Genomic DNA, 7,248 nt, shown 5'->3' on the forward strand with positions numbered 1-7,248 from the left:
AACTGTTGGGCGTTTTGCACACGACCTGCTTAGCCGCGTGCCAAACTCTGACTGTCGGGCACCGGTACTCGTTCCCGGAAGTGACGTCACCAGAGGAAGTGACGTCATGAGAGAGTCCATTCATCCCATGGAGAGGCGTTTCCAACATACACAAAACTCTTCCTTAAATATTCATGTATGCGCATATATTTTTATTTAAAAAAATTGTCTACCAAACTTGATCGTCAGTTTTTGGTCTACAGACATGAAATTTCATATATTGAGTATTCGACCCCATGCGAAATATTATATTTGGGTTTTAGCCGGAGAAAATGCAATGCTAATCATTGAAATAGATTTCCTAGCAACTTAGTTGTTGTGGCTAAACTTCATGTCTCGAAATCTTGTCTTCGGCTATCAGGCGACTTAAAAAAGGGCCAAGATTAAAGTGTAGTATCTGTTCTCCAGATGCCGCACTTCAATGTTTTGTTCTTTCTTAGTGGAGGAGAAATCCTTCACGACTGAGACAATTTTAATTTTTTGATCCTTTTCTCCATATTAAAAAAAAAGAAAAACGACCCTCTATTAAGAGAAAACCAGAAATTGGAGTCCAGCATCTGAAAAACAGATACTACACGTTGATCTTGGTCCATTTTAAATCGCCCGATAGTCGACGAAAGATTCTAGCAAACACGCTTTCACAAGTTTAATATCTATCTATCTATCTATCTATCTATCTATCTATCTATCTATCTATCTATGTCTCTCTCCCTTTCTCTCTCTTTCTCTCTCTCCCTCTCTCTCTCTCTCTCTCTCTCTATATATATATATATATATATATATATATATATATATATATAGTTGCGTGTGTGTTGTGTGTGTGTGTTGTGAGCGTAAATTATGTGTGTTGTGTGTGTGTGTTGCTTGTTGCGTGTGTTGTGTTGTGTGTGTTGCGTATTGTGTGTGTGTTATGTGTGTTGTGCATGTGTGTTGTGTGGGTGTTTTGTTTGTTGCGTGTATGTTGTGTGTGTTGTGTGTAAGCTGTGTGCGCGTATTGTGTGTGTTGTATGTGTGTGTTTGTGAGTGTTGTGTGTGTTGTGTGCGTGTTGTTTGTTGTGTGTATGTATGTTGTGTGGATGTACGTTTTGTCGAATATTTAATATTCTTTATGTCTACCAATCCTTTTAAAAACAGAAGCTCGATGTTTGTTAAGATATGACAACAGCACTCATATATATATATATATATATATATATATATATATATATATATATATATATATATATATATATATATATATATCTGGGGTTATTGCTTTCCAGAGATTAAGTAACCAATGGCATTAAACGTGGTTAATACAAGAGTGCTCAACGCCGAAGTAGAGCAGGGTATACACTTTATTTGTTTTTACATAAGCAGTAATACGTTGCTACACAGTCATGAGCATGGTTCAGCCAGCTAGCTATTAGTAACTACAGACGAAGAAACCTGATATTTTCATATATATATATATATATATATATATATATATATATATATATATATATAATAGTGAACGTGTCTGTCTGTGTGTCTGTGTGTCTGTCTGTCTGTGTACATTTCCCTACGCAATAACTCTGTCAATTTTTAGTTTATAGACTCGAAATTTGAAATACCGGGTACTGATATTTGGGAAAATCGATGTGACGGGTGTCAGCCAGAAATTTGGCTGTTAAGGGGTCAAATTTCAACGATTTGACCTTTATGAACTCTACCAAACTCCTCCGACAATTTTGGGTCTAGACACTTGAAATTTTAGATATAGGTTCCTTGAACATGGATCTAACTTAATAAAGTGATTTGAGCCCGAAACTATAAATTTTAAGGGGTCATAATAGGGGTCAAAGTTTTAAAAAATTAACCATTTTTTTTGTTTTTTTGCTTTTTTTGCACAGCATACACCTCCAAACACCCGAGCAACGCCGGGCACCCCTGCTAGTATATATATATAAAGTAAATAACAATTTTGCTTTATTCCAAAGTTCAAGGTTTTATTGCTTTTACCAATCCTTCAACGCTTGCCGCAGCGTGTTTGTGACTTCATTCGTCTGAGTATCTTTCGTGAACCCACAGCGTTCAGATTATGACAAACACTTAGAAATGCAGCGAGAGAGAATTTAAAAATAGAGTAAACGGGGGAAAAAATCAAAAACATGCAAAAAGGTGAGCGAGTGATTCGATTATTTATCCATTATCCACAAATAATAATAAAATAATGCATGAAACCTGTAATTATATTGGAACCGGGAAAAATATTGAAATCGTCACATCACTAATATATACACACACACACACACACACATATATATATATATATATATATATATATATATATATATATATATATATGGCTCTACCTACGTATTGAGCACTTTTGAAGTAAATACTTAAAGTTTACGCATAAATCCATACTTTCGTATATTAATTTTATGTGAGTAAAGTAAGTAGTTATATATATATATATATATATATATATATATATATATATATATATATATATATATATATATATATCCGCATCCGGGATTTGAAACCCGAGCATCCTGCAAGCAAGGCAAACACTCTACCAACTGAGCAAACGCACCGCACACAAGAAATTGCTTGTGTACGCGGCGTTTCAAATCCCGGATGCGGATATGTCTGACTGATGAGCTCAAATAAGGGCGAAACTCGAGTCTTAGACTTCCGTTTCGTTGGCTGGCGTGGTTCTTTTGGGCTGCGACGTTTTTTGAGCTGTGGAAATAATTATATATAATCTCTCACATTCTGAAAATTACATATATATATATATATATATATATATATATATATATATATATATATATATATATATATATATATATATATGTGTGTGTGTGTGTATTTATATATACTGGGTGGAAAGATGAAAGTGTCGCCATAAGAGTACAACACTACAGCTTTATTTTAAAGCTTTTATTGAAAAAAATCAATTCAGGTAACAGAGCTGACTATTCAATGTAGTTGCCTTCAACTCAATCACCGCCTCGAGATGGGCCCGGAACCGGGAGCATGCCTTTTCCACAAGCGGCGGCAGGAGCTCGACAAATACTCAGCAGATGTCGGCGATCAGGCTGGTTCTTGTGTTCTGGGAGGTTATGTTGATGATGTTTTGGACGTATGACCAAACGAAGTAGTCCAGCAAGTTCAAGTCGGGAGAGGAGGCGTGGGACCAGTGAGAGAAGGATGCAAATCGTAGCACTCCTTCTGAAGCCAAGTCTGGGTTTATTTGGACTTGTGGGCCGGCGTCGAGTTTTACTGCCACACCCACTGTCTACCAGCGGTCACCTGATTGCACCACACTCTTCAGCACATCCCGGTACACTTTGGTGTTGACTTTCAAGGCGACTTTAAAGATGTGAGGTGGCATGATGTGGCCCTCACTTGAAACCACATTAAACCGTGGATGGAAACTTCATTGTATGTTAATCCTTCTGGATTTGCATTTTGAGAGTGCTGGTAATGGTCCTAATGTCATAACCTCGATCGGTAGAGAGCATGAGTTGTACAGCGGCGCATCCTCGTTATCGATCATTGAATATTGTGTCACTTTCCGATGATAGACGACTCCTATCATTCTTGGAATTTGTACACAACTGACATCGTAGTAGATGGCCTGCGACAAAATAAAAAAAAAAAGAAAACCGGTTTTAATCAAACGGAAATTGAATCATGTCGTCTTTTCTTGGTGACAATTTTATCGTTCCACGCTGTACAGAGCATATACAAATAAATGACAAATGTCTATATTCTAAAATACCAAGATGTTCATTCATCTCACCGGTAATTCCTTTCAGCATGTTAAAATTATCAATTTTTGACAGCATCTGTTTCGTAGCGCAGAAGCAGTCATATAATTACGTCAATTTTCGGATATTTGCTGTCCTAGCTCATCAGAAAAATAAGAACTTATTAACTTTAAAAAGAAAAAAAGAAAAAGAAAAAGAATTTGGGCATGATTATTCAAATCCGAAAAAATCAAAAGAGTAGTTGCATCGTGTTTTATAATATTTACGCATATATATATATATATATATATATATATATATATATATATATATATATATATATATATATATAAAATAAAAATAAAAATTACAATAAGTTTACCAAGGTAATCAAAATGGTAAACTTAAAATATATTATAAATATCAAAGAGTTAAGTATCTCAACCAGATGTAAAAGCTCAATAAAACCGAAAAGGAAATAGAGCTTATAATATGAACAAATGATTAATAAAACATGTTAAAAAAACATCTTGAAAAAGAGTTAAAAACATATTTAATTTTAAAAAGGAAGCACAAGATAAGTGGATAGTCCTTAATCCGCGGAGTTTCGAAGTAATACTCTCCTCCTCATCAGAGGGCAGGAATTAGCAAAATGTGGGATCGGATTTTGCATGTAAATGTAAAAGTATTTAATGAAACCACAAGTAAGTCACAGATCTAATTATTAACGCTAACTTTCGCGCTTTTTGTCTGGGTCTTTTTGACCTTGCTTTTTCAGATTTAAACTTTCACCGTTTTTCCGTTTTTTTTTTTTAAACCTTAATTTACTTGATTCTTCCGGCCTTGGCAGACGTGTTTTAAATATTCCCTCCAGTGCTTTTTCTGTGCACATTTAAACTTTTCTTTTAATGATTTTGAACTCATTCCATTTGTGATTTTTTCCAAGGAATTCTGCCTTTTGGATCATTTTGGACCCTCTTCAAGTTACGCGATTCCTTTGGAACTTACCTGTTGGATTGGAAGTTTTTTTTATTCGACCGTGTTTGGATTTTACCATTCTTGGATTTTATACCCTTCACCGGACTATCCATTCATGTGAAATCTTTTTATCATTTTTTCTTTTACCTCCTATTCCCCTTATTACACCCTTATTTTAACCAAGTAAGATCTGATGAGAAGGGGAGTATTTCTTCGAAACTCCGCGGATTAAGGACTATCCACTTATCTTGTGCTTCCTTTTTAAAATTAAATATGTTTTAACTCTTTTTCAAGATGTTTTTTTAACATGTTTTATTAATCATTTGTTCATATATATATATATATATATATATATATATATATATATATATATATATATATATATATATATATATATATATATATATATATATATATATTAGTGCAGACCAAAACATTATTTGCCTCAATGATCAATAAATTATTCGTGAGTTTTGTTCCCTATTAAGGTAAAAGCACTTAATAAATTACAAATACTAGCTGGGGAAGGGCACCCGGCTTTGTCCGGTCGTAAAATACGCTTAAATATGATATTTTCGTGATTCAAAAGTAAAATTCGTAATTTCAAAAGTAAAAAAAAAAAGTGTTTGGGTGCTATCAGCTAGAATCGAAACCGAAAGCAAAACTGTAGCATTCAAAGCTGTTGACGTTACCACCGTACCAACGTAAAACGCATACGAGCCGATTAAAAATAAACTAGGATGAATGTACAAAATATATAATTTTTTTTTTTCAATTTTGAACGATTTTTGACCTCTTAAAACTATTTTAACCGGCTAAAGATTCATAAAAGAAATCTAATCCAATCATTTGAGGCTCCTAGCTCCGCTCTGCGACTTTTGATTTCAAATCTGATTGATTGAAATTATGGAGACTGACAGATATAGTGAGTTTTATAAATTAGATTTATAGCTCTGGAATTGCACTATTGAGCTACTTAAACAACAAAATAAATTACTCGAAAACTTTATCATCTCTCTCTCTCTCTCTCTCTCTCTCTCTCTCTATATATATATATATATATATATATATATTTATATATATATAGATAGATATATAGATAAAACAAAACCGTCGCGCGTATCGATCGACGTACAGCTGACAATAACGTTCGCTGCCCGCAGTTGGAACGTTGCTTCCCGCAGTGAATACAAATCTGCGATTCATCGTAGTCTCAGTTTTCTATTCTATCTTATTTGGCACATTACAGGGGGGGGGGGAGATCGCTATTCAACTCGAAACCGAGCTGATCTACGCGTCTACGCAAGTTTCTATTTCTTCAGATGTTTCGCGCCATTACCGAAACTAAAACAAATCTGTACTTATATATATATATATATATATATATATATATATATATATATATATATATATATATAATTATTTTTTTACTATAATAATTAAATACCTACAGACACTAGTGTTTCATCCTTTCGGGATTCTTCAGTGCAGGGTGTCACAATTACTACCAGTCGACCGATTCGAACCCCGCGACACGAGACATCTCTGGCTCGATTAGCGGAGGCCGTATCCATTCGGCTACCATTAATCGTGTGAAATAGCGTTGAATTTTAAACATTTTAATTTAAATGATCATTACGTCAGACAGACAGTGATCAAATCGTTATACGACGATCTACGCATAAGAGCTAAATTGACCGACTTTTATTCAACAGAAAGTGCTCAACGATAAGAAACGTATTTCTTAAAGGGGCTGTCATAATTATTTTTTTACTATAATAATTAAATACCTACAGACACTAGTGTTTCATCCTTTCGGGATTCTTCAGTGCAGGGTGTCACAATTACTACCAGTCGACCGATTCGAACCCCGCGACACGAGACATCTCTGGCTCGATTAGCGGAGGCCGTATCCATTCGGCTACCATTAATCGTGTGAAATAGCGTTGAATTTTAAACATTTTAATTTAAATGTTCATTACGTCAGACAGACAGTGATCAAATCGTTATACGACGATCTACGCATAAGAGCTAAATTGACCGACTTTTATTCAACAGAAAGTGCTCAACGATAAGAAACGTATTTCTTAAAGGGGCTGTCATAATTATTTTTTTACTATAATAATTAAATACCTACAGACACTAGTGTTTCATCCTTTCGGGATTCTTCAGTGCAGGGTGTCACAATTACTACCAGTCGACCGATTCGAACCCCGCGACACGAGACATCTCTGGCTCGATTAGCGGAGGCCGTATCCATTCGGCTACCATTAATCGTGTGAAATAGCGTTGAATTTTAAACATTTTAATTTAAATGTTCATTACGTCAGACAGACAGTGATCAAATCGTTATACGACGATCATATATATATATATATATATATATATATATATATATATATATATATATATATATATATATATATATATATATATATATATATAGTAATTTATAAAATATATATTATATGGCGATTAAGCAACACTGAATATTCCGCGTTTCATC

Source organism: Euprymna scolopes, chromosome 24 (assembly GCF_053919585.1).
Source record: "Euprymna scolopes isolate OS-2025 chromosome 24, ASM5391958v1, whole genome shotgun sequence".
NCBI lineage: Eukaryota > Metazoa > Mollusca > Cephalopoda > Sepiida > Sepiolidae > Euprymna > Euprymna scolopes.